The sequence below is a fragment of the Triticum aestivum genome, chromosome 6B, assembly GCF_018294505.1.
Source record: "Triticum aestivum cultivar Chinese Spring chromosome 6B, IWGSC CS RefSeq v2.1, whole genome shotgun sequence".
NCBI classification, from domain to species: domain Eukaryota; kingdom Viridiplantae; phylum Streptophyta; class Magnoliopsida; order Poales; family Poaceae; genus Triticum; species Triticum aestivum.
In genome coordinates, this window is record NC_057810.1 from 219,256,612 (window position 1) to 219,284,147 (window position 27,536).

A 27,536-nucleotide genomic window follows, 5' to 3' on the forward strand; every position below is an offset into this window, starting at 1 on the left:
ATCGGGGGAGCAACTTGCGTTTTTGGTAACTCTTGGAGGGACGTTCGAGTTCATACTCTTCGGCCGCGTGGACCTCAGTCCATCTGTCGCCCAGCAGGTCTTGATCAGCTTGAAGCTGCTGCTGCTTTTTCTTTAGGCTATTTGCCGTGGCGATAAGCCTGCGTTTAAAATGCTCTTGTTCAACGGGATCCTCTGGCACGACGAATTCGTCGTCGTTGAGGCTTGCCTCGTCTCCGGAGGGAGGTATGTAATTATCATCCTCGACCTCTTCGTCTGCCGCTCTCTCGTGAGGGCTTGTTTCTGCATCCTCCTGCGCTGAATCTTGCGGGAGGGGATTGTCTTCGGCACTATCTGGGGTATTATTATCTCCTGTGCCGGAATCTCCATTCTTGCTGTGGCGGGATTTAGAGCGGCGCCGCTGATGTCGGTGCTTGGGCTGTTTCTTTAAGGAATCTGCCTCCGCTGCTTCTTCGCCGTCCCCATCTTTTGGGGTGTCCACCATGTATATATCATATGACGAGGTGGTCTTCCAGTGCCCTGTAGGCGCTGGTTCTTGTTCGTCTCCGGCATCGTTGTCCATACCGTCGATGTCATCGGAGTCATAGTCTAGCATGTCGGTTAGATCGTCGACAGTGGCTACAAAGTGGGTACTGGGAGGGCTTTGAATTTCTTCGTCGTCCGCATCCCAACCATCCTGGCCATAGTCCGGCCAGGGCTCTCCGGATAGCGAGAGATGTTTTAGCGAATTTAGGATGTCGCCAAAGGGTGAGTGTTGGAAGATGTCCGCGGCAGTGAACTCCATGATCGGCGCCCAATCAGATTCGATTGGCAGGGGCACAAGAGGTTCGGAGTCCGGCAGGGAGTCCGGCACCTCGGAGTCACGAGCTTTACAAGGGACAAGGTTAGTGTTCGGCTCCATCACCGCGGAAGTCGCAGCCCCCGAGGCGGTGTCTAGCCACCGGTCCTCGATCTGGGGGACTGGTTCCGGACTAAGGGCCGGAGCGGATTCGTGTGCGGCCACCAAGGCACTATCCGGCGGCAGAGCTAAATCATGCCCATCGCGACAGCGCGGCACGCTCGGCTGTGGCTTGAGTCCATCGAAGATTAAGTCCCCGCGGATGTCGGCCGTGAAGTTTAGGCTTCCGAACCTGACCTGATGGCCAGGGGCGTAGCTTTCGATCTGCTCCAGATGGCCAAGTGAATTGGCCCGCAGTGCGAAGCCGCCGAATACGAAGATCTGTCCGGGGAGAAAAGTCTCACCCTGAACGGCGTTGTTGTTGATTGGAGGAGCCATCGAGCCTATCGGTGATGACACAGAGGAACTCTCAATGAAAGCACCAATGTCGGTGTCAAAACTGGCGGATCTCGGGTAGGGGGTCCCGAACTGTGCGTCTAGGCGGATGGTAACAGGAGACAAGGGACACGATGTTTTACCCAGGTTCGGGCCCTCTTGATGGAGGTAAAACCCTACGTCTTGCTTGATTAATACTGATGATATGGGTAGTACAAGAGTGGATCTACCACGAGATCAAGGAGGCTAAACCCTAGAAGCTAGTCTATGGTATGATTGTAGTAATGGAGGTTATGTCCTATGGACTAAAGCCCTCCGGTTTATGTAGACATCAGACAGGGCTAGGGTTACACAGAGTCGGTCACAATGGTAGGAGATCTACATATCCGTATCGCCAAGCTTGCCTTCCACGCCAAGGAAAGTCCCAACCGGACACGGGACGGAGTCTTCAATCTTGTATCTTCGTAGTCTTGGAGTCCGGCGGACGATGATAGTCCGGCTGTCCGGACACCCCCTAGTCCAGGACTCCCTCAATGCCCATCCCCTTCAATATTTCAGCATACAGGATATTCAGACCGCTACCACCATCCATCAACACTTTGGTCAGTCGAGTGCCACCGACCATCGGGTCGACCACCAGCGCTTGCCTCCCAGGGGTGACTACGCGAGCAGGATGGTCTGAATGGTCGAATGTGATGGTTGTTTGAGACCATTTCAGGTACGTGGTCGTTGTCGCCAGAGCAACCATATTCACGTCTCTGTTGATGACCTTCAACCTACTCTTGCTCTCCACATCAGCGAAAATCATGAGAATGGAATTGACCTTGGGGTAACCATCGTCTTCTTCCTCTTCCTCATCTCTGTCCGACTCTTTCTCCCTCTCATTGGGTTGTTTCTCCCAGAACTGTTGGATCAAGAGTCAACATTGCCAACTGGTATGCTTTGAGTAAATCAGATTACCTTATTCATCTTTCTTCATGTGGATGTGACACGGCAAATCCAACACATCATTTCCGGCTTGATCCTTTACCTTCTTGGGGGGCCAGGGTCCCTTAGGTTTTCCCTTAAACTTTCCTTGAGCCACTACTGCAATCTCACCAGGTGTCGCTGGCTTGGCTTTACACTTTTGTTTCCGACTGGAACCACCTCCACCGGCCTCTTGGCCGACTGGTTTACTCTTCCCGCTACGGAGTCGATCCTCTTCTTCTCCGTTCGCATACCGAGTGGCTATCTCCATCATCCGGGTCAGAGTCATATCCCCAGTCCGACCGAACTTTAGAACCAACTCTCGATACTTAACGCCTTCCTTGAAAGCGCACAACGCCTGATGCTCTGATACATTTTCAACGGTGTGATGCAAAGTGGTCCACCTCTGAATGAATTCCCTCAAAGTCTCATTCGACTTCTGCACACAATGCTGCAACTCGGGAAGCCCTGCTGGCCACTTGCACGTGCCCTCAAAAGTTCTAACGAACACCCGAGACAGCTCTTCCCAACTGTGTATATTGTCTGGGGCCAACTGAGTCAACCACGCTCGGGCCGACCCTTCCAACATAAGAGGGAGATGCTTCATTTCTATCTCATCGTTTCCGCCTCCAATTTGCACAGCCACTCGGTAATCTTCAAGCCAAGTTTCAGGCTTGGATTCTCCAATGAACTTATAGACTCATGTTGCCAATCTGAAGTTGGGAGGAATCACTGCTGCCCTGATGGCTCTGCTGAAACACTCTGGGCCTGAAACATGTAATCTGCTGCCACTCAGACGATCTCTGCCCAGGTCTTCTCTGTACGCTTTATTCCGGTCGACCAGGCCTTGAACAAGAATGGATCTCGCATCGAAGCCCAGCTCTCTTGGGTCGACTGGAGCTCTGCGCTCGTCCCTGTGACAGCGTCTGTCATTGTTCTGCTGAGGCACGTACGACGCACTCCTCGGAGGAGGCGTTGGCACTCGACGACGATTGTCGCGGTCGAACTGATGATCGTACTTCCCACGGCCTTCACGCCGCGGGGGCGATCTTGGGTTATGGGCGGACTGAACTGTATTCGCTACCACAGATCTGCTATGTATCCTATTCCGCGACTGAGACACCATAGAATTCTGCTCTCCCGCTGCTCGGAGCAAGGCCCAGATCTGCTCCAACCCTCGGCCAGCCTCTGACTGAGAAGGTTGAATCGACTCTGCAATTCGGGCCGCAATAGTGAGGTTCTGAATCGGAGTACAGTATACCTTAGGTGGAGGCGGGAAAAGTTGCCATTGACTGGAATCAGGGACTCGCTCCCGAGCTCGCTCGTCAAGAGCGTGCTGCAAGTTCTCCAGTTGAGTGCGCTCAGCCAAATTAGCCAAGCGCGCCTCCTCCAAGGCCCGAGTCTCGGGAGTTTTTCCAACAATGGGCGTGTGAAGTGCGTCCATGTTGCGACGATGAAGATCCTCTCTTTGCTGCGAAGAGAGAGGTTCGGGATGATACTCCTCATGGACCCGCGGTGGATCGCCGCCAGCATCTTCTCCGTCCTCACGGCGAAAGCCAGGTGGGCCACGCGGACCATCGATCATCAGAACTTCAGACGCAGGATCGCTGCTATCGCACTTGGATGTCGTCTCTGCGGAGCCAGTCGACAGATCGAATAGGCCGTGGAGAGTTTCGTCGGGCTCGATTGCCGCAACTTGATGAGTGGCCGAACGCCGAGCCACCGCATTCTTCACCCATCGCTGAAGCCATGACCGACCAGATCGCTTGCGGCGGCGAACAGTAGGGAGGGAAGATGTCATCGGAGCCGACTGATACTGGGTCGACGGCTGCTGAAGAAGGACGCCACGAACGCACGCGCGGAAGTGTGTCGCCCCTCGGATAGGGAGCGCTTCAACATCAAGCGGAGCTTCCTGAAGCCACGCCGATTTGTCGGCGACGAAAATGAGCGCGCCGAGACAAATCTCGCGGCATTCAACCATCTCGCTGCTAGAAACCATGATGATGATGATCGGAAAAACTTGCAACTTCACCAATAAGTCGCTAAGACACCTGCCCCAAGGTGGGTGCCAACTGTCGTGGTTCTAAGTCTGGCAGTAGAAAGGGGTGTAGGTATGGAGAGGCAAGATCTCAGCTATGGCGAAGGTGTACACACGAGTTTTACGAGTTCAGGCCCTTCTCGGAGGAAGTAACAGCCCTACGTCTCGGTGCCCGGAGGCGGTCGATTGGATTATGCGTGTGGTATTACAGGGGTGCAAACCCTTGTCCCAGAGGAGGGGGTGGCTTATATAGAGTGCGTCAGGTCCCCAGCCACCCTCCATTACAAGGGGCTTAATGTACATAAAGTAAGGGCATTACTGGTAACGACAGTCTTAAATACTCTTAATGTTCATGAAGACTAAGGAATGAATGCCCAGCCGTTGTGCGTTCTTCCGACTCCTGGTCTTCGATATGGTCGATTGACCCCCCATATGGTCGAGTGACATTGGGGGATGACGGTCGAGTGATTAGGTCGTCGAGTGGATCCTTGGTCTTTTTATCTTCTGGGGTAGTGACGTTGGGTAGGACATGTAGGTCAGGCCTATGACCCTACCCTAGGTCTGTATCCTCATCAGATACTACAGCTACGATCCCGTCTCACATTGTGTATGCACCTCTCGGCACGTTTACTTTGATGAGACGGTGTTTCCATTTCAGCAGGTACCTCCCTGATAACCCACAAGTGTAGGGGACCGCAACAATTTTCGATAAGTAAGAGTGAACACAATGAGAGCTAAAGGTAGAATAAATATTCCCTCAAGTTCTATCGACCACCAATACAACTCTACGCACGCTTGACGTTCGCTTTACCTAGAACAAGTATGAAACTAGAAGTACTTTGAAGGTGTGATAGGAAAGGTTTGCAAGATAATAAAGAGTACATAAATATAAACTAGGGGCTGTTTAGATAAAGATGCAATAAAGTAAATAAAGCGAGTGTGGAAAAGTGGTGGTAGGAGTTGTGAAATTGTCCCTAAGCAATTGACTACGTTACTAGACCGGTAATCACTATTGCAATTCTATTTGAGGGAGAGGCATATGCTAACATACTTTCTCTACTTGGACCATATGCACTTATGATTGGAACTCTAGCAAGCATCCGCAACTACTAAAGATTCATTAAGGTAAAACCCAACCATAGCATTAAAGTATCAAGTCCCCTTTATCCCATACGCAAACAACCTACTTACTCGAGTCTATGCTTCTGTCACTCACGCCACCCACCATAAGCAAATCATAAACATATTGCAAACCCTACAGCGGGATGCGGGAGAGTGGGCCGCTGAATATAGAAGGGGGAAGGTGATGGAGATGTTGGTGAAGATGACGACGGTGTTGGTGAAGATCGCGGTGATGATGATGGCCCCCGGCGGCGTTCCGGCGCCACCGGAAGCAAGGGGAGAGAGCCCCCCTTCTTCTTCTTCCTTGATCTCCTCCCTAGATGGGAGAAGGGTTTCCCCTCTGGTCCTTGGCTCCCATGGCTTGGGAGGAGCGAGATCCCCTCCGAGATTGGATCTATCTCTCTGTTTCTGCGTTCTCGAATTCTGCCCTGGCACCGTTTCCTTTATATCTGGAGATCCGTAACTCCGATTGGATTGAAACCTTCGCCCAGATCGTTTTCCAAAAATTAGCTTTCTTGCGGCAAAAGAAGGGCATCAACCACCTTACGGGTGGCCCACGAGAGTGGGGGGCGCGCCCACCTGGAGTGGTGGCGTGGGCCACTCTCGTGGCCACCTCGGGCACCGTTTCGCGTTGATTCTTCCTCCCAAAAATCACAAATATTCCAAAATAATTCTCTGTCCGTTTTTACCCCGTTTGGACACCCTTTGATATTGGGTTTCTGCGAAACAAAAAACATGCAACAGACAGGAACTGGCACTGGGCACCGGATCAATATGTTAGTCCCAAAAATGGTATAAAAAGTTGCCAAAAGTATATGAAAGTTGAAGAAAATTGGCATGGAACAATCAAACATTATAGATACGATGGAGACGTATCAGCATCCCCAAGCTTAATTCCTGCTCGTCCTCGAGTAGGTAAATGATAAAAAGGATAATTTTTGATGTGGAATGCTACCTAGCATAATCTTGATCATATGTCTAATCATGGCATGAATATTAAGACACGAGTGATTCAAAGCAATAGTCTATCATTTGACATAAAAAACAATAATACTTCGAGCGTACTAATAAAGCAGTCATGTCTTTTCAAAACAACAAGGCCAAAGCAAGCTTATCCCTACAAAATCATATAGTTTGGCCATGCTTCATTTTCGTCACACAAAATGCCCCCATAATGCACAACCCCGATGACAAGCCGAGCAATTGGTTCATACCTTTTAACGCGCTTCAGCTTTTTCAACCCTCACGCAATACATGAGCGCAAGCCATGAATATAGCACTATAGGTGGAATAGAATATAATGATGGAGGGGTTTATGTGGAGAAGACAAAAAAGGAGAAAGTCTCACATCGACGCGGCTAATCAACGGGCTATGGAGATGCCCATCAATTGATGTCAACATGAGGAGTAGGGATTGCCATGCAACGGATGCACTAGAGCTATAAATGAATGCTCAACAAAAGAAAACTAGTGGGTGTGCATCCAACTTGCTTGCTCATGAAGACCTAGGGCATTTGAGGAAGCACATCGTAGGAATATACAAGCCAAGTTCTATAATGAAAATTCCCACTAGTATATGAAAGTGACAATATAGGAGACTCACTATATGAAGAACGTGGTGCTACGTTGAAGCACAAGTGTGGAAAAAGGATAGTAACATTGCCCCTTTTCTTTTTCTTTTTTCTTTCTTTTTTTTCTTTTTTTCCTTCGGTGGGCTTCTTTGGCCCCCTTTTTTATTTAGGCTTCTTTGGCCTTTCCTTTTTTTCTCTTTTTTTCTTTTTCTTTTTTTTCAAGGGGCAATGCTCTATAATGATGATCATCACACTTTTATTTACTTACAACTCAATATTACAACTCGATACTAGAACAAAGATATGACTCTATATGAATGCTTGCGGCAGTGTACCGGGATGTGCAATGATCTAGCGTAGCAATGACATTAAAAAGCGGACAAGCCATGAAAACATCATGCTAGCTATATTACGATCATGCAAAGCAATATGACAATGAATGCTCAAGTCATGTATATGATGATGATGAAAGTTGCATGGCAATATATCTCGGAATGGCTATGGAAATGCCATGATAGGTAGGTATGGTGGCTGTTTTGAGGAAGATATAAGGAGGCTTATGTGTGATAGAGCGTATCGTATCACGGGGTTTGGATGCACCGGCGAAGTTTGCACCAACTCTCGAGGTGAGAAAGGGCAATGCACGGTACAGAAGAGGCTAGCAATGATGGAAAGGTAAAAGTGCGTATAATCCATGGACTCACATTAGTCATAAAGAACTCATATACTTATTGCAAAAGTTTATTAGCCCTCGAAGCAAAGTACTACTACACATGCCCCTAGGGGGGTAGATTGGTAGGAAAAGACCATCGCTCGTCCCCGACCGCCACTCATAAGGAAGACAATCAAAGAAACACCCCATGCTTTAAACTTATCACACAACGGTTACCATACGTGCATGCTACGGGACTTGCAAACATCAACACAAGTGTCTCTAGAATCCACAACCACCCACTAGCACAACTCTAATATCACCATCTTTATATCGCAAAACTATTGTAAGGAATCAAACATATCATATTCAACGATCTACAAGTTTATGCAGGATATTATGACTAACCATGTGTATGACCAATTCATGTCATCTCTCTAAATTGATATAAGTGAAGCAAGAGAGTTTGATTCTTTCTACAAAAGATATGCCCATGCTCTAACAAGTATAAATGAAGCAAAATAGCATTCTACAAATGGCGGTTTTCTATGTGAAGAGAAACAGGCAATCCAAACTTCAAATGATATAAGTGAAGCACATGAAGCATTCTTTAAAGCCATACTCAAAAGATTTAAGTGAAGCGCAATGAGCATTCTATAAATCAACCAAGGACTATCTCATACCAGCATGGTGCATAAAATAAAATTTAAAATTAAATGCAAAAGACGTTCCAAGACTTGCACATAATGCATGAACGAAACGAATCCGAATACATACCGATACTTGTTGAAGAAAGAGGGGATGCCTTCCGGGGCATCCCCGAGCTTAGATGCTTGAGCCTCCTTGAATATTTACTTGGGGTGCCTCGGGAATCCCCAAGCTTGAGCTCTTGCCTCTCTTCCTTTTCCTCATATCGAGACATCCTCGATTAGACACTTCATCCACACAAAACTTCAACAGAAATCTCGGTAAGATCTGTTAGTATAATAAAGCAAATCACCACTCTAAGTACTGTTGCAAACCAATTCATATTTTGTTTTTGCATTGTTTATACTGTAACATAACTTTTTCATGGCTTAATCCACTGATATAAATTGATAGATTCATCAAAACAAGCAACCTATGCATCAAAAACAGAATCTGTCAAAAACAGAACAGTCTGTAGCAATCTGAATGTTCACCATACTTATGGTAACCCAAAAATTCTACCAAAATTAGGAAAAAAAAGTTTTATAGCAAGACAGTGAAAAAGGAATCAGAACTAATTGATGTTCCGGTTAAAAATGTAAAATCACTCACTACAACCAATGTTTCTGTCCTGCACCGTACAAACCAACAGGCATTGTAAACATCCTAAAGGAAAACCTTGGCACATTATTTTTATAATACAATGGAATTGTACAAGGGGATAATTATTTTTGATGAAAAGTTTCTGTAATCAAGATTCACAAAGTTTCCGTGAGCATGAACAAAGTTCAAGGAGCTCTCCCACTTCAACAATGCTTGTCTTTCCCACTTTCACTTTCCTTTTTGAAAAGTTTTGGGTTCCCCCCTTTATTTTTTTTGTTTTTAAACTATATGAAAGCACTCAAGAGAAATAAATGACTCTCTAAAACTTCTGGGTTGTCTCCCTGGCAGCGCTTTCTTTAAAGCCATTAAGCTAGGCATATAGTGCTCAAGTAATGAATCCACCCGGATCCCAAGGTATATCAAAGCCAATTTTAATCAACAATGATTTGTAATTTAGTAGTGAGCACAAAGTAATATATATCAAGCAACAACGAATTCTAAATCTCTTCCTATGCATCAGCATGTCATAAAAGAACAATTCATGCACACATAGTAAAGGCCAATGCATAGTATAATTAGTTTCTTGCAATTCTATCGTGTTGGAAACATAGAGAGGTGGAGATATAGTTCCTCTCTCATAATAATTGCAAGTAGGAGCAGCAAGCACATTCATATTATATCTATCAAAATCATCATGTGCAATGGTAAAAGGCAACCCATCAATATAATCCTTAATAAGCACAAACTTCTCTGATATGGTGTAGTCGGGAGAATTCAAAAAGATAATAGGACTATCATGCGTGGGTGCAATAGCAACAATTTCATGTTTAACATAAGGAACTATAGCAAGTTCATCTCCATAAGCATAATTCATATTGGCATCTTGGCCACAAGCATAGCAAGCATCATCAAAAAGGAATATTTCAAACAAATTCAAGGGATCATAGCAATCATCATAGCAATCATCCTTCGGTAAGCACAAAGGGGAATTAAACAATGTATGAGTTGAAGAGTTACTCTCATTAGAAGGTGGGCACGGGTGATCAATCCGCTCTTCCTTCTTTTGTTCTTCGCTCTCCTCACCATCTTTTTCATCCAATGAGCTCACAGTTTCATCAATTTCTTCTTCCATAGCTTCCTGCAAAATATTAGTCTCTTCTTGGACAATGGAGACTTTCTCAATAAATGCATTAATATAGTAATTGTATTCATAATTTTCATAGCAATATCTAAGGATAGAAAGATTTTCTTGTCTATAAACTGAATCATCAAAACCATCAAACGCTTTAAACATAGATTCAACCTCATAAGCACCCATAAAAGAAACAAATTCTTCTATTTGTTCCACATCATAGTAATCAAAGATACCATTAGCATAAGAATCTAAGGTTTCATTATCATTGAATTTGCATGAAAAGGGAAGGTGTGGAGCCTTCATCCTAGAGCAACAAGTATAATCATGTATCACACATAGTTGACGAGCATACCAATGCAACATAGAAATTTGATCCCATAATAGTTTCCCTTTTTGTGTCAAGCGATAATCTCTAAAGTATTCATGTTGATCTAACGTGTCTCCCATAACATAACGGAATGGGGTTTTCTCAGGATTATTAAAGTAGTACATAATTTCTTTCACATAATGAGCATCGAGGGTTTTAGGAGGTTCCCCATCTCCATGAGTAGCATCTACACCTAATTTTTTTTGTATTTCGTGTTCCATATCCATAACTAAAGATAGAGAACAACTTAGAACAGCAAATAAAAATTACTTAGTGATAAAGCAAACAAGCACACACGAGAATATTCACCCCACGCTATGACCCCCCGGCAACGGCGACAGAAAAAGGTCTTGATAACCCACAAGTGTAGGGGTCGCAACAATTTTCGATAAGTAAGAGTATCGAACCCAACGAGGAGCTAAAGGTAGAATAAATATTCCCTCAAGTTCTATCGACCACCGATACAACTCTACGCACGCTTGACGTTCGCTTTACCTAGAACAAGTATGAAACTAGAAGTACTTTGTAGGTGTGATAGGAAAGTTTTGCAAGATAATAAAGAGTACGTAAATATAAACTAGGGGCTGTTTAGATAAAGATGCAATAAAGTAAATAAAGCGAGTGTGGAAAAGTGGTGGTAGGAGTTGTGAAATTGTCCCTAAGCAATTGACTATGTTACTAGACCGGTAATCACTATTGCAATTCTATTTGAGGGAGAGGCATAAGCTAACATACTTTCTCTACTTGGATCATATGCACTTATGATTGGAACTCTAGCAAGCATCCGCAACTACTAAAGATTCATTAAGGTAAAACCCAACCATAGCATTAAAGTATCAAGTCCCCTTTATCCCATACGCAAACAACCTACTTACTCGGGTATGTGCTTCTGTCACTCACGCCACCCACCATAAGCAAATCATAAACATATTGCAAACCCTACAACGGATCCCTCACGCTTGCACGACACAGAGGGCACAATAGGACAGCACCAATAATAAAACATGCAACTCAAACCAATCATAGCAATTCATCAATCACCGATAGGACAACAAAAATCTACTCAGACATCATAGGATGGCAACACATCATTGGAAAATAATATGAAGCATAAAGCACCATGTTCAAGTAGAGGGTACAGCGGGTTGCGGGAGAGTGAGCTGCTGAATATAGAAGGGGAAAGGTGATGGAGATGTTGGTGAAGATGACGGCAGTGTTGGTGAAGATCGCGGTGATGATGATGGCCCTCGGCGGCGTTCCGGCGCCACCGAAAGCAAGGGGGAGAGAGCCCCCCTTCTTCTTCTTCTTCTTCCTTGACCTCCTCCCTAGATGGGAGAAGGGTTTCCCCTCTGGTCCTTGGCTCCCATGGCTTGGGAGGGGCGAGAGCCTCTCCGAGATTGGATCTATCTCTTTGTTTCTGCGTTCTCGAATTCTGCCCTGGCACCGTTTCCTTTATATCTGGAGATCCATAACTCCGATTGGATTGAAACCTTCGCCCAGATCGTTTTCCAAAAATTAGCTTTCTTGCGGCCAAAGAAGGGCATCAACCGCCTTACAGGTGGCCCACGAGAGTGGGGGCGCGCCCACATGGAGTGGTGGCGTGGGCCACTCTCGTGGCCACCTCGGGCACCGTTTCACGTTGATTCTTCCTCCCAAAAATCACAAATATTCCAAAATAATTCTCCGTCCATTTTTATCCCCTTTGGACCCCGTTTGATATTGGGTTTCTGCGAAACAAAAAACATGCAACAGACAGGAACTGGCACTGGGCACTGGATCAATATGTTAGTCCCAAAAATATTATAAAAAATTGGCAAAAGTATATGAAAGTTGAAGAATATTGGCATGGAACAATAAAAAATTATAGATATGACGGAGACATATCACTCCCGCCGCCCCGTCCCCACCGGCCACCGGCGGCCCTCCAGCGACCCCGTCAGGTGGAGGGCCCCGCTAGATTCTTGGACCGCCTCCGGGCTTCGGCGGTCCTCCTGCCGTGGGACGAGCTGCGACTCGCGCCCCCACGACGTCCTCGCCGACTCTGTCAGGGGCATCGGCATCACCTACCTCACCGGCATCTGCTGCTTCGCCGGCACCTTCGCCGGCCGCCCCGTTGCCGGTATCTTCACCAGCCACCTCAGGCGCCGCCCCATTGCCGGCTGTCTCGGCCGGCCCCGTCACCTCAGGTGCCTCGGATGGTGCCCCCGCCTCACCCGCCCCGTACGCCGCGGGCACGGGCGCTTCGGTGGCCTCGGGCGCCGCTTTTTCACCGGCCATCTCGCCGCCGGCCTCGCCGGCTGCTTCGCCGACCGCCTTGCCAGTCGCCGAGTTGCCATCTCGCCCCGTCACTCGGGCTCGAACCGGCGTTCATCGCCGAGTCTATGGTACTCCAGCGACGAGTATCTTCTCTCCGCCTCCACCACTGATCCGTCACCGATCCCTGCGTCCGCTCACGTAGCCCTTCGTGATCCTCACTGGCTTGCCGCGATGCTGGAAGAGTTCGACGCTCTTCAGTGGAACCATACCTAGACACTGATTCCTCGGCCTTCTCGCGCCAATGTCATCAGCAGCAAGTGGGTCTTTCGCCATAAGACCCGCTCGGATGGTACACTTGAGCGCTACAAGGCTTGTTTGGTGGTCCATGGTTTTCGGCAGCGTGCTGGAGTCGACTTCACTGAGACGTTTGCCCCAGTTGTCAAACCGGCATGATCCGCACAATTCTCCAGCTGGCAGTTTCCCGAGGCTGACCGGTTCATCAGATGGATGTCTCCAACGCCTTCCTTCACGGCCATCTTGAGGAGCAGGTTTACTGTGATCAGCCGACCGGTTTCGTCGACGCATCTCTTCCTGGGCATGTGTGTTTGTTGTCCCGGTCTCTCTACGGGCTCAAGCAAGCACCTCGCGCCTGGTACCAGCGTATCGTCGGGTTCCTTCAGACACTGGGCTTCAGTGTCACTCGCTCGGATGCCTCGTTGTTTGTCTATCATCGCGGCGACACGACTGCATATTTGCTCCTCTACGTTGACGACATCATCCTGACGGCCTCCTCCGCAGCCCTTCTTCAGCAGATTACTCTCCGGTTCCGTGATGAGTTTGCCATCAAGGACCCGGGCGCTCTACATTTTTTCCTTGGCATTGAGGTCATTCGGCGACCCGACAGCTTCTTTCTTCATCAGCAGAAGTATGCGCACGAGCTACTTGAGCGTGCCGGCATGCCCAACTGTCACCCTGTTGCTACTTCTGTTGACACGAAAGTCAAGGTGTCTGCTCTCCAGGGCTCTCCCACGTCGGATGCTCCGTTCTACCGGTCCATTGTTGGTGCTCTTTAGTATCTGCTCTCACCCGACCTGATTTACAGTATGTTGTTCAGCGGGTGTGTCTGCATATGCACGCCCCTCATGACTCCCATTGGACCCCCGTGAAGCGGATTCTCCGTTTCATCCGCGGCATGATGGCTCTTGGGCTTACTCTCACGGCGTCCACTTCTCTGGAGATGGTGGCCTACTCCGACGCGGACTGGGCCGGCTGCCCCGACACCCGTCGGTCCACCTCTGGCTACTGCGTTTACCTCGGTTCTTCACTCGTCTCGTGGTCATCCAAGTGACAACCTACGGTTTGGCGCTCTAGCGCGGAGGCTGAGTACCGAGCTGTGGCTAACGCCGTCACCGAGTGCACCTGGCTACGACAGTTACTTCAGGAGTTACATCATGACGTCTCCCAGGCTACGGTTGTCTACCGTGACAATGTTTCTGCGGTGTACCTTTCCGCCAACCCCGTTCATCATCGCCAGACTAAGCACATTGAGCTGGACATTCATTTTATGCGCGAGCAGGTGGCCCTTGGACGTATTCGGGTCCTCCATGTTCCGACTGCACAACAGTTCGCCGATGTGATGAGTAAGGGACTGCCGACTTCCACCTTCGAGGAGTTTCATTCCAGTCTCTGCGTCTCCGGCGCTGCTTCGACTGCGGGGGGTGTTGAATACATTGTGTACATGTATATTGTGTCTTGGGCCCACTTTCTAGTTCCTCTGTATAGTTGAGGTTGTGGTCCCCTTCTGTACTCATATATACGTGTCTGGTGCACCGATCAATGTATTGTGTTGCACAGCCTATTTTTTTCTTTATATAATTGTCACACGCGTGGGCGTTAGTATTTCCGTTTTACACCTAACAAGGCTCTCAAATAAACTAGGACCTGAAATAAACTAGGACGGACCCCGAAGGCTACAGAATTCGTGTACGTACGTACGTACGCATCGCCCCAAGATGAAGCTTTGCAACTCGATTCCTCCTGGTTCACGCAGTGCTTGGCACGCACGCATCTCTCCTCGAGTCCGACTCCACCTCGGCGAATTCCCGGTGGATATAAGCCTAGCTAGGGGCTTCCCGGCAACTCACAACACCCTCGCCGATTCCTCCTGTCCTTCCTCCGCAACCTGCAGCACACGCCCGCTCTCATGACGATGCAGGACCAGATCCGTCGTGATCTCGAGCGCCGCAGGAAGGTCGTCAACGCGGCCAAGGAAAGAGTTGTAAGGAAGTCCTTTGCGCCACCGTCGCCACGCCAATCGGCGCTGATCTCCTCCACGTCAACCGGCGCTGTCAGCATGAACCGGGCCAACGCTACGAAGGAAGGGTTAGCAAACAAACGCTCTGCTCCGCCGCCGCCGCACCGACCCGCGCTCATCCCATTCGCCAGAATTGCCACAACCAATGCTGCCTGCAAGAAGATCGCTTACTTGGACCTCGGAGAAGCTCCGAAGAGGCCCCCTGTCCCGCGGACGATGAGGACCGCCATGAAGGTTTCCGGCGTAGCGAGCGTGAGAATTCCCGAGAAGTGATCTGCCTCTCCGTCAGCATGCCGATCCGCGCCGATCTCTTCCATCTCAAACGGCCCTGCCGTCGTCAAGTCGGCAAACGCTACCAAGGAAGCGGTTGGAAAGAAACGCTCTGCTCCGCCGCCGTCGCTGCCGCACCAATCCGTCGCAACGACCAATGCTGCCGGCAAGAAGATCGCTTACATGGAGCTGGCAGAAGCTAAGAGGAGATGCACTGCCCCGCCCCGCCGATCCTCTCTGATCCCGACCGCGTCCACCTTGAAGCTTTCAAGCCAGATTAGCATCTGTGATGTAGTGTAGTAGCCAGTAGGTTGCACCTGTGGCTATTCATGATATCATTACTAAACTAGTAGTATTTTTTTTTTTTGTAATTTGGATCAGAGTAGTTGACTTTGAATGGTCGACAATTGTTTTCCTGGTGAAGCTGATTCATCGATTGATGCCATGGCCGCCAACACTGATTTCCCTGTCGACTTACTGAAGCTGATTCCCAATTCACTAGCAACATATTTATCTGTCATCCAACATTGCGATGCAAAATAGAAGGACTGGACACCATTGTGTTTGTAAATGGAGGTGGCTTGTGCCAAGGAAATTGTCTGTGAGGAAAATGCGCCACGACGACAAGCTTTATGTTTGACTTATGAAAAATCAAGCACAGCGCATAAAGGGCTCGACATATATCGAGGGTACAACATCATGCATGCATGCATGCATCCATGTCGCTAGCACATTCACGAGGACGACCCTGCGGCGGAGAAGCTGAACCCCGAGCCTTGCAGTGCGTCCTCGACGATCTTGTCCAGCCGCCCCGGCATCGCCAGCGTCATGTGGTTGCAGACCTCATCAGACACTAACATACTGAATTCTACAATTATAAAAAGGCAAGAGCACTAGAGACCCAAAAACTTGCAATGAATATGATAGTTTAATCCACAAACTTGCAAAAGGTAATCAAGTCGTCTCGAAACTTTTAATGTATGTGAAGATTTAGTCCACAACCAATCACAAACAGACAAATGGTGCCACGCTGGCCGCCCTGGCATTTTTTTGTAAACACCCTTGACCTTTCTGAAAATCATGCGCACAGAACAATCGAGCTTATGTTTGGGCGCGCCCGGTAAAACTACCTTTGTCCTCCAAATCTCCTCCTCTTGCTTTGTCTTTTTTCTAACACTTGCTGTTTGGGCTGCATCTGGAGGCGGCTTGTCTGCTCTGCCCCCTTGCTCCCATCTATGCACCACGACCGTTGGCATAACATCCTACGGCTGCATCATTTTTTTGTCTACAGCGCCTCCAAAACAAGTGTGCGCCCATACCTGTATTCGTATGTAGCACTCAACTGGATGGTATTGACCACGGCCAATTCGCGGCGGTCATCGCCCGGCCCTTGCTGCAAGTAACTGATGTTCTCTGGCGCAGCAGCACTAGTACGGGGAGCGCAGCCGGAGCGGACATATGGGTGTGCGCGGTGGTCGCTTAGGCCGCTCGAAAAATCGACGACGAGGACAAAGAGAATCTGACAGAGGCCGTGATTGTGTACGGGCCGGCGAGTGATGGAGGGGATAGCCGGGTGGTCTCCATGACCTCGTCTTGCGCCTTGAAGTCACGATCACACAGTCGAGCGTGAAACAGCGGGAACATGAGGGTGTCCAACATCCGCATGTTGGTGATCTCGAAGACGGCAAGCCGGCGGCCGGAGTGCAACAAGGCGCAAGAGGCGGCTCTCGGCCGTGGGAAGTATGAATCGGCTGAAGGAAATATGCCGTAGAGGCAATAATAAAGTTATTATTTTATATTTTCTTATATCATGATAAATGTTTATTATTCATGCTAGAATTGTATTAATCGGAAACTTGATACATGTGTCGATACATAAACAAACACTGTGTCCCTAGTGAGCCTCTACTTGACTAGCTCGTTGATCAAAGATGGTTAAGGTTTCCTAACCATGGCCATGAGTTGTCATTCGATAACGGGATCACATCATTAGAAGAATGATGTGATGGACAAGACCCATCCATTAGCTTAGCATTATGGTCGTTCAGTTTTATTGCTATTGCTTTCTTCATGTCAAATACATATTCCTTCGACTATGAGATTATGCAACTCCCGGACACCGGAGGAATACCTTGTGTCCTATCAAACGTCACAACATAATTGGTTGATTATAAAGATGCTCTACAGGTATCTCCGAATGTGTTTGCTGGGTTGGGATAGATCGAGATTAGGATTTGTCACTCCGAGTATCGGAGAGGTATCTCTGGGCCCTCTCGGTAATGCACATCATAAGAAGCCTTGCAAGCAAAGTGACTAATGAGTTAGTTGCAGGATGATGTATTACGGAACGAGTAAAGAGACTTGCCGGTAACGAGATTGAACTAGGTATGAAGATACCGATGATCGAATCTCGGGCAAGTAACATACCGCTAGACAAAGGGAATAACGTATGTTGTCATAACGGTTCGACCGATAAAGATCTTGATAGAATATGTAGGAGCCAATATGAGCATCCAGGTTCCGCTATTGGTTATTGACCGAAGAGGTGTCTCGGTCATGTCTACATAGTTCTCGAACCCGTAGGGTCTGCACGCTTAACGTTCGATGACGATTTTGTATTATATGAGTTATATGATTTGGTGACCAAATGTTGTCCGGAGTCCCTGATGAGATCACGGACATGAAGAGGAGTCTCGAAATGGCTGAGAGGTCAAGATGGATATATAGGACGATGGTATTCGGACACCGGAAATGTTCCGGAGGGTACCGGGTACATATAGGGTCACCGAAAGGGGTTTCGGGCACCCCCGACAAAGATATGGGCTTAATGGGCCAAGGGAGGGACAGACCAGCCCACAAGGGCTGGTGTGCCCCGCCCTCCACCAGGCTGGCCAGCCCTAGGGAAAGGAAAAGGGGGAGGGCAAGTCCCTCCTTCCTTCCCCTTCTCAACGGAGAAAGGAAAGGGGGGCGCCACCTCCCCTTCCTTCCCCTGCCGCCTATGCAAGGAGGGGGGGGGGGCGAATCAGGGCAGGAGCCCAAGTGGGATTCAGCCCCACTTGGGGCGCCCCTTGGCCTCTCCCCTCTCCCTCCCACCTATATATATGAGGAGGGGGCGCCTCACAAGTACACAACATCAATTGCCTAGCCGTGTGTGGCGCCCCCTCCACTGTTTACACCTTCGGTCATATTTTCGTAGTGCTTAGGCCAAGCCCTGCGGGGATCACTTCACCATCACCGTCACCACGCCATCGTGCCGACGGAACTCATCTACTACCTCGACATCTTGCTGGATCAAGAAGGCGAGGGACGTCACCGAGCTGAACGTGTGCAGAACTCGGAGGTGTTGTACGTTCGGTACTTGATCGGTCGGAGCTAGAAGGAGTTCGACTATATCAACTGCGTTGTCAAACGCTTCGGTTTTCAGTCTACGAGGGTACGTAGACATACTCTCCCCCTCTCGTTGCTATGCATCTCCTAGATAGATATTGCGTGAGCGTAGGCAATTTTTTAAAATTGCATGCTACATTTCCTAACATCAACATGGGCATGACATGGCATGTCTAACTTTGACATTGGCCGGTATGAATTGACACATTGGATTTGCTTTTCCTAGAGTACGTCTAACGGCATGCCATGCGCACACGGCAAAGCTCTTTTTATCGGAGCCAGTAGCTACCGGTTAGGAATCCATCTTTCATTGACTACGTCAAGATTCGTGTGACTGTCACGCATTAATTTTTAGTTTTTGCTATACAACATCTATACCTGGACAAATACAGTGAATGGACCCCACCAAAACTATTGTTTAATCAGATGCATGCATGTCCCTCTCTCTCTCACGTACAACAGTACACATGCATGGCAGCAAAACTACTGGTGCAGTCTCTCTCCTTTCTTACACAACAAATTCACCTTTTTATTTCATCTTTGTTAATTTAAATTATTTATATCTTTTAAATAAAAAATTCAATTTTGAAACTTTTTATATATTTGAACTCCTGGCATAGAGATCTTTAAAACAAGGTTAATATTGAATATATTTTTTCTACTTTGAGTTTGGTTATTTCAAACATTTTTTTCATTTCAATTATATATTGATCAGTGAAATCTGTTTTTTGAAGTTAGTGAAATATGTCTGTTAAATTGGGTGAAATCGTTCATTCAAATTATCGAAATCAACCGTTTTATAATGAGTTAAATGTAACTTTTGAAACGAGTGAAATACATTTTTTTTCAATGAGTGGAATCTGATTTTTGAAATGAGTGAATTTTTTTCTTAAAATGAGTGAAATGTGTTTTTTGAATGAGCGGAATCTGGTTTTTTGAAATGAGTGAAACATGTCTGTAAAATGAGTGAAATCACTTTTGGAAAATTAGTTATCGAAAGAACTGTAATCTATTTCTTGAAAAAAGTAGAGTGAGGTTACTTTTTGAAATAATTGTGAAACTGATGTTTTTGAAATTGAAATAACAAAGAAATTCATCTGTGAAATAACTTTTTGCAACATGTGAAATAGATTTCTCTTCAAATTTTGTGTGATATATGACACAAAGAACATGTGTGATATATGACACAAAGAACATGTGTGATATATGAAATAGTTAAAGTGATCTAAAACAAATGTGCTCTATGAAATTAACTTTGTCAAATATATGAAAGTATTATTTTCTAAATGTGTGAAACTACTTTTTGTGAAGTCGACGTGTTTTGAAATTTAAATAACAAAGAAATGCATCTGTGAAATAATTGAAATCAATTTTAAAATTGTGAAATAGATTGTTTCAGAGGGAGAAGCGGATTTTTTTCAACATGTTAAATATATTTCTCTTCAAATTATGCATGATATCTTAAATAAAGAACATCTGTGATATATGAAATAGTAAAAGTATTCTAAAATAAATATGATATATGAAATTAACTTTTGTCAAATATATGAAAATATTATTTTTCAAATTTGTGAAACTACTTTTTGTGAAGTCGGTGTGTTTTGAAATTGAAATAACAAAAAAATGCATCTGTGAAATAATTGAGATCAGTTTTTAAATTGTGAAATAGATTGTTTCAAAGAGAGAAGCGGGTTTCTTAAAGTGAAATAAGTGGTTTGAAACATCTTAATTTGAACAAGTTTGAAAACTATCCAAAATTATACTTGTTCTATAGATCTGGCATCATGAGTTCAAATATATAAAAAAAATAAAAAATAGTTTTTGTTTTTAAAGATATCAACCATCTAAAATGTTGAAAGGAAATTAATACCGATGGTTTTTATAGGTACAGACAAGAGATGAATTGCCCTGTTCCGTACTGTGCACAGAAAAAAGTTGCATGCGTCAGGGTTGTTTTGTCTGTGCATGGGGCCCAGGTTCAAGAAATACAAAGTTGTAAAATGAGAAAGCAATGAAATACGTTGGATACTTGGCCCACACAAAGTTAGCTGGCTGCATTTGATTGGTGGGCACTCACCGGTAGCTCCCAGCACCAGTAAATTTACTTATTCGATGCGCACACGTACTTCAGCTCTGTAGCTCTCCTTCGCCGGGCACACCTTCGCAAGGACGACGTACACATCAACGACCGTGACGAGCATAGCGATGTGGCTGGCACAACATTTGGCACCGGCCTTGCTTCGATGCCGGAAGTGACACGATCAGACCCCCGCAAGGACAACATACGCATCCATGAGTTTGCCGTGCACAACAGCATGGAAAATATGCATCAGAGGGCAGATATGTAACTGCCAGTTACATGTCCATCACTAAATATGCAACTAACTACACACGAGCACTCCACACGCAACTGCTAGCGCGGCAATATGTGTGTAACTAGAGGGTTTCTTTTGTATTATCTACTTTTTTTGCTGCGTGTTCTGGCTTGAACTTATATTTTTCTATTTTTCCCAGTTGCAAATGAATAAAATGCAAAAAAGTAGAAAATAATAATCATAAACTGAAATAAAAAGGCGTCTTTTTTAAAGACATGCACATGCAAACAATTTACATATTTTTTTTTCTTTGCGAACTAGTATTGACGTTTGTTTATCGAGCCAATTGATTAGGCTTGTGGCCGGCCTCATGTAGCTACCGTAACGTAGCCCAAACAGCAAGTGTTAGGAAGAAGACAAAGCAAGAGAAGGAGATTAGGAGGACAAAGGGGGTTTTACCCCGCACGTGATTGTACCGTGCACGCCTAAACATAAGCTGGATTGAACCGTGCGAAAGATCAAATGGTTTTTTGCAAAAATGTTGGGGCGAGCTACTTTGCCATGATGCGGCCAGCAAGGCACCATTGGTTCACTCATGATTGGCTCTGTACTAAATCATCCCATGCAGTGCAAGTTTAAGGATGGTTTGATTACCTTTTATAAGTTTGTGAACTAGATCATAACATTCATTGCAAGTTTTTGGATCTATAGTGCTCTTGCCTTAATTACAAATTTGAAGGCAATTCGACAATTGGCATAACAATGGAGTGTATCCAATTATCACACAAAAAAGGGACAACTGAATTAATTCTATCAATGTTATGCTCATGATTATTTTCTGAATTAAATTAATCAAAAAACTGCCCATTTACTCAGCAGTTAATTTACACACGTACATGTACATGTATCGGATTTGCTAATTAAAAGAACACCCGATAAAACTACTTTCAGTTGGAGTTTTTATGGGATTTATTGGAGATGCTCTTAGTACGAAAGTTTTGCGAGTTCAAGATGACACCGAGTAAACAAGGATCGAATGTAAATATGGCAACGTATTGTAGTGGCAATTTTTTTTTTTGCACCCCTATAACAAGCTGGCTCTTCACGTATGCAGGCCAACGATTTTACACCTAACAAGGCTCTAAAATAAACTGTGCATCTTCAACGGAAAGGATACAGAATTCGTGTACGTAAGTACGTACGCATCGCTCCAAGATGAAGCTTTGCAACTCGATTCCTCCTGGTTGACGCAGTGCTTGGCACGCACGCATCTCTCCTCGAGTCCGACTCCACCTCGGCGAATTCCCGGTGGATATAAGCCTAGCTAGGGGCTTCCCGGCAACTCACAACACCCTCGCCGATCCCTCCTGTCCTTCCTCCGCAACCTGCAGCACACGCCCGCTCTCATGACGATGCAGGACCAGATCCGTCGTGATCTCGAGCGCCGCAGGAAGGTCGTCAACGCGGCCAAGGAGAGAGTTGTAAGGAAGTCCTTTGCGCCGCTGTCGCCACGCCAATCGGCGCTGATCTCCTCCACGTCAACCTGCGCTGTCACCATGAACCGGGCCAACGCTACGAAGGAAGGGGTAGCAAACAAACGCTCTGCTCCGCCGCCGCCGCACCGACCCGCGCTGATCCCGTTCGCCAGAATCGCCACAACCAATGCTGCCGGCAAGAAGATCGCTTACTTGGACCTGGGAGAAGCTCCAAAGAGGCCCCCTGTCCCGCGGACGATGAGGACCGCCATGAAGGTTTCCGGCGTAGCGAGCGTGAGAATTCCCGAGAAGTCATCTGCCTCTCCGTCAGCATGCCGATCCGCGCCGATCTCTTCCATCTCAAACGGCCCTGCCGCCGTCAAGTCGGCAAACGCTACCAAGGAAGCGGTTGGAAAGAAACGCTCTGCTCCGCCGCCGCCGCCCCAATCCGCGCTCGTCCCGCTCGCAACGACCAATGCTGCCGGCAAGAAGATTGCTTACATGGAGCTGGGAGAAGCTAAGAGGAGATGCACTGCCCCGCCGCGCCGATCCCCTCCGCGTCGATCGTCGCTGAACCCGACCGCGTCGACCCTGAAGGTTTCGAGCGAGATTAGCATCTGTGATGTAATGTAGTAGGTTGCACCTGTGGCTATTCATGATATCAGTACTGAACTAGTGAAAAATATTCACAGTATTTTTCTTGCAATTTGGATCGGAGGAGTTGACTTTGAATGGCCGACAATTGTTTTCCTAGTGAAGCTTATTTTTCTTGCAATTTGGATCGGAGGAGTTGACTTTGAATGGCCGACAATTGTTTTCCCAGTGAAGCTGATTCATCGATTTGTGCCATGGCCGCCAACACTGATTTCCCTGTCGACTTACTGAAGCTGATTCCCAATTCACTAGCAACCTATTTATCTGTCATCCAATATTCCGATGCAAAATCGAAGGACTGGACACCATTGTGTTTGCAAATGCGCCACGACAAGCTTTATTTCGAGTTATCAAAAATCAAGCTCAGCGCACAAAAGGGCTCAACATATATCGAGGGTACAACAACATGCATGCATGTCGCTAGCACATTCACGAGGACGACCCTGCGACGGCGAAGCTGAACCCCGAGCCTTGCAGCGCGTCCTCGACGATCTTGTCCAGCCGCTCCGCCATCGTCGGCGTCATGTGGTTGCTCCAGTCCCCTACCACACCCTTCCGGAAGGACTCATGTGCTGCCGGACCCTGGCTGCCACTCTTGTTCACCTCCATGTTCTTCAAGCTCCGGAAGCTGCACAGCTCGACGATGGCCTGCACCACCCCGGCCGCCTCTTCCTCACTGGAGAACGCGCACCCCATGAACTCCGCCAGCTTCTTCACGTTGCTCACGGGTCCCGGAGCATCTCCTCGTACCGGAGGAAGAGCACCTTCTCCGGCCGCTTCCTGCTCATCTCCCAGTAGCCCAGCACGTGGCGCCACTGCGGGCCGCTGACGCATATGCCATCGCAGAACAGCTCGAACGCCTCCTCGAATGTGTACGGCGGCGGCGGCTGTTGCTGCATGTCCATGTCCTTGTCGGCTCGTGCTAGTGTTAGTGCAATGGCGGCCGCCCCCTTCTTGGCGAAGAACCACGAGGAGACGAGCGCATCCTTTGGGTCCCGGCAGATGTACACGATCCGGCAGTCGGACTCCTCCGCGGTCATGCGCCGTGGCAGGAGAGAGCAGGGGAGGTGTGTGGCGAGCACGCGTGGCGAAGGGAGCGCCGCGAAGACATCGCCTGCTCCACTGTCGCCCATCGGCTGCCCGAACGCCACCTCCAAGTACTTGACGACGTCGTGGGGGTTGCCACGGCGGAGCGGGTGGTCGGGGTCACGCGGCGGGTGCTCGGCCCGGTTGCGCGTGGCGAAGGCGAGGGCCTTGAGCCAGGTGGTGCCGCACTTGGGGAAGCTGGCAAGGAGGACGTCCGAGGGCCTCAGCTTGAAGACCGAGTGGATGGCCGGAGCGGCCATGAGGAACTCCTCCAGGAGCCAGAACCCGCCGTACTGCCTCAGATGGAACGGGCGGAACCATGTGTCGAGGGGAAGCGAGGTGATCGCAAGCTCGGCAATGTCGTCGGCGGCGGCAGAGGCAGCCATGGATAGCGCCGTTTGTGCATGCGTCCGGCTGTGTAGGTGGCTTGGTGCGTGAGTTGTACTGTGGCCTTGTATAGCAGCAGCTAGATAACAAAGCCCCGTCACGCGAGGTAGTTCCATCGTTAGGCTGCTCCGCGTGCACGTCAGCACGGGCGATGCTGACGATAATATAAGCATCAATAATCAATTGCTGGCACTTGTACTTTTCTTCTGAATTTGCTGGTTCATGCTGTATGTATGAGCCTGCCGGATACGAACCCCAGCACAGCACAGGTGTACATACAAAAACTAATTAACGAAGAGTTATACTCATGTTCATGCATGCACATGTACTCCCTCCTTTCCTAAATACTCCGGGAGTACATGCACGTACGACCCAGCCTGGCCGCCGCTCCCAAATTGGTCCTCGCCGCACCACGGCACCAGCCTGGTCCTCTCAACCCCATCTTGGCCGCCGCGCTGCCCAGCCTCTCCCCCGCCTGGTCGTCGCCACAGACAGCACTCAGGTACTCCTCGCTCGTGCACTGAAATTAACAGCAGAATTTGAGGAATCAGTAACAACAGCTTCAGTAATTTACAGCAGGATTTAAATAAACCAGCAGAAATCAGGAGTTTATTGCACGTAGGTTCTGCTCTTAGCTCCATGTTACTGAAGTTGCGCTGTTTATTTAAAAATAACAGTTTTGCTAGAACTCATCTAGATGAGATATAATTTGGTCTCATTCACCTTTTATAGTCATTGGATGTGATGCTATAAGATGCGTGTGTGCTGACGTGGGTTGTATCTGTTCTTGTTTTCAAAGTGAATGAGACCAAATTATATCTCATCTAGATGAGTTCTAGGTACTCCCTTTAAATAAACCAACAGAAACCAGCAGAATTTGAAATTCAAGTGCTCCTCAAGTGTTCCAGGATTCTGGTTTTTTGACTTGAGGATCTGTTGTTTTTAAATAAACCAGCAGAAATCAAATGCTATTATTATTCATTTAAAAAAACTGATTATTACTCCTGATAATTATGCTTACAGTTACTTGTACTGCATGCAATTCTATTTTTTCAACTGAGTACTGCATGCAATGCCATTGTTAAAAAAACAGCAGCAACAACAAGTCCTACTCCAAGAACTACTCTTAAATTTAATTTACTGAAGAGAAGAACACTAAATTCCTACACTACTGAACAAGAGCAGTACACTACTGCTGCAATTGCTATTCCAGTAATTGGAAAAAAATACTCCAATACTGATGTATTGGAAGCAATACTGCAATAGTTCAAGCAGTACTTCAGTACTGTAGTTCAAGATACTGAAACTTGCCAATTGGCAACAGTACTGCTGATGTACAACTACTGAAACTACTCATGCAACACTAAGCATGAGATACACTAAGAATTTTCAGTGGAGTAGCTGCACAGAATTAACAGAGTTAAGAAAGCATCAGGAAGTTAACAAGACAAATTTAAGCTACTGAAAAACTACTGCAACCAAAACAGTACTGCGCTTCATTTTAAGCTACTGTACCAAGTCAACAGAAGATTCATGAAAAATTAATAGTAGCAGAAGCTTCATGTGCAAAATTACTGAACTTGCAAAAATTTGTAAACTGGTTTTTTTGCCAAGGAAACAAAAAATTATGTTCTGTTTCATGAACTAAATAGTCTTACCTTTGAAAATATTTAGCTCAGCTTGGAGTATTTGTTATCAAAGGTATCATGAGCTGAATATTTTCAAATGATTTGCAGCAGTATACACCCAACATCACATCCTACTTGTAGCCACTAGCCATCAAGTTACTACTGTACTTGCAACATTCCATCTTCTTACAGCACTTTTTTAAAGACAGTGTTTGAGGTTCAGAAGTAACTAAGACAACTTTACTGGTTTTCAGGGTTCAGACTTGAGAGCCTCTTGTGTTTGTTTTCCTTTTGCATCTGTGATTGTTTCAAACTGCAACCAAGCTGAATTTTTAAGGTTGATGGCTGCTACAGAGAGCTGCTACTACAGACATTTGGCTTTGCAACTAAATTCAGAAATAGTGGAGAGGTTGGTTTCGTGTGATCATGAATTTTATGTTCTCCCCATGATACCTTTCAAAATACAGTATTCAGCTCAGCTTGGAGTACTCATTACCCATCACCCATCATTGCAAAAACTTGAACGAGCAATTCATTTCATCTTATAAGCAGTTGCAGAATATTCGCACAAAGAAAATAACCTTAAACGAACTGTTACGCAATCCCGGGTCCGCTATCACCAGCGTTTCCAACCCACATGCGTCAACTAGGCCCAACCGGAGAGCAACACCGACTTATGACAGGCCTTGGGCCCTCTCCCCCCAAAAGACTAGCCTATTAGGAGGGGACACCCCCGCCCTTATAAATCGTGTTATGTCTCCCCCCACAACCGATGTGGGACTAAACCCAACAATCTCCCCCTCACACATCGGTCATCCATGGGCCCGCTAACACCAGCGTTTCCAGCCCATCAACCATGACCGACCACCCGTGAGTCTACCGAGATTCATTCCGGGCACCTGGGCTCTGATACCACATAATAGCACCGGAACGCATGGGAAGTCGGCGGCATGTGCCGGTGTCCAGGGCGACCGGGTGCGGTATTGTAGCGGTGTCATGGGGAGGAGCGCCCATAGTCAAGCCCCGGGGATGTAGCCATATCGATGAACCTCGTTAACAAATCTCGGTGTCGTGCTCGTGTGATTGCTTGGTCCTCGGATGATCAACGGTATGCCTCGGATTTATTCTAACAAGTGGTATCATGAGCAAGGTTCGATTTGAGGTTGCGGTCGTTGATCTAGAGATGATGATGCCGAAGGCTGCGAAAGAAATTAGTTCGATCCGTGGTGTGTCAGGCGATCGAGAGCAATCTCGTGGTAGTCGACGGGAAAGCCAAGACGATCGGTGGAATTTTTTGAAGTAGCAGAAGTCGGCAAGAACAAGGAGTCAAGG

At 47.2% G+C, this 27,536-nt stretch overlaps 1 pseudogene; it reads right to left on the reverse strand.

The window, feature by feature from the left end:
* Positions 1-23,431: 23,431 nt before the first annotated feature.
* LOC123133990 (cytosolic sulfotransferase 5-like) lies at positions 23,432-25,057 on the reverse strand (annotated as a pseudogene).
* Positions 25,058-27,536: the final 2,479 nt, after the last annotated feature.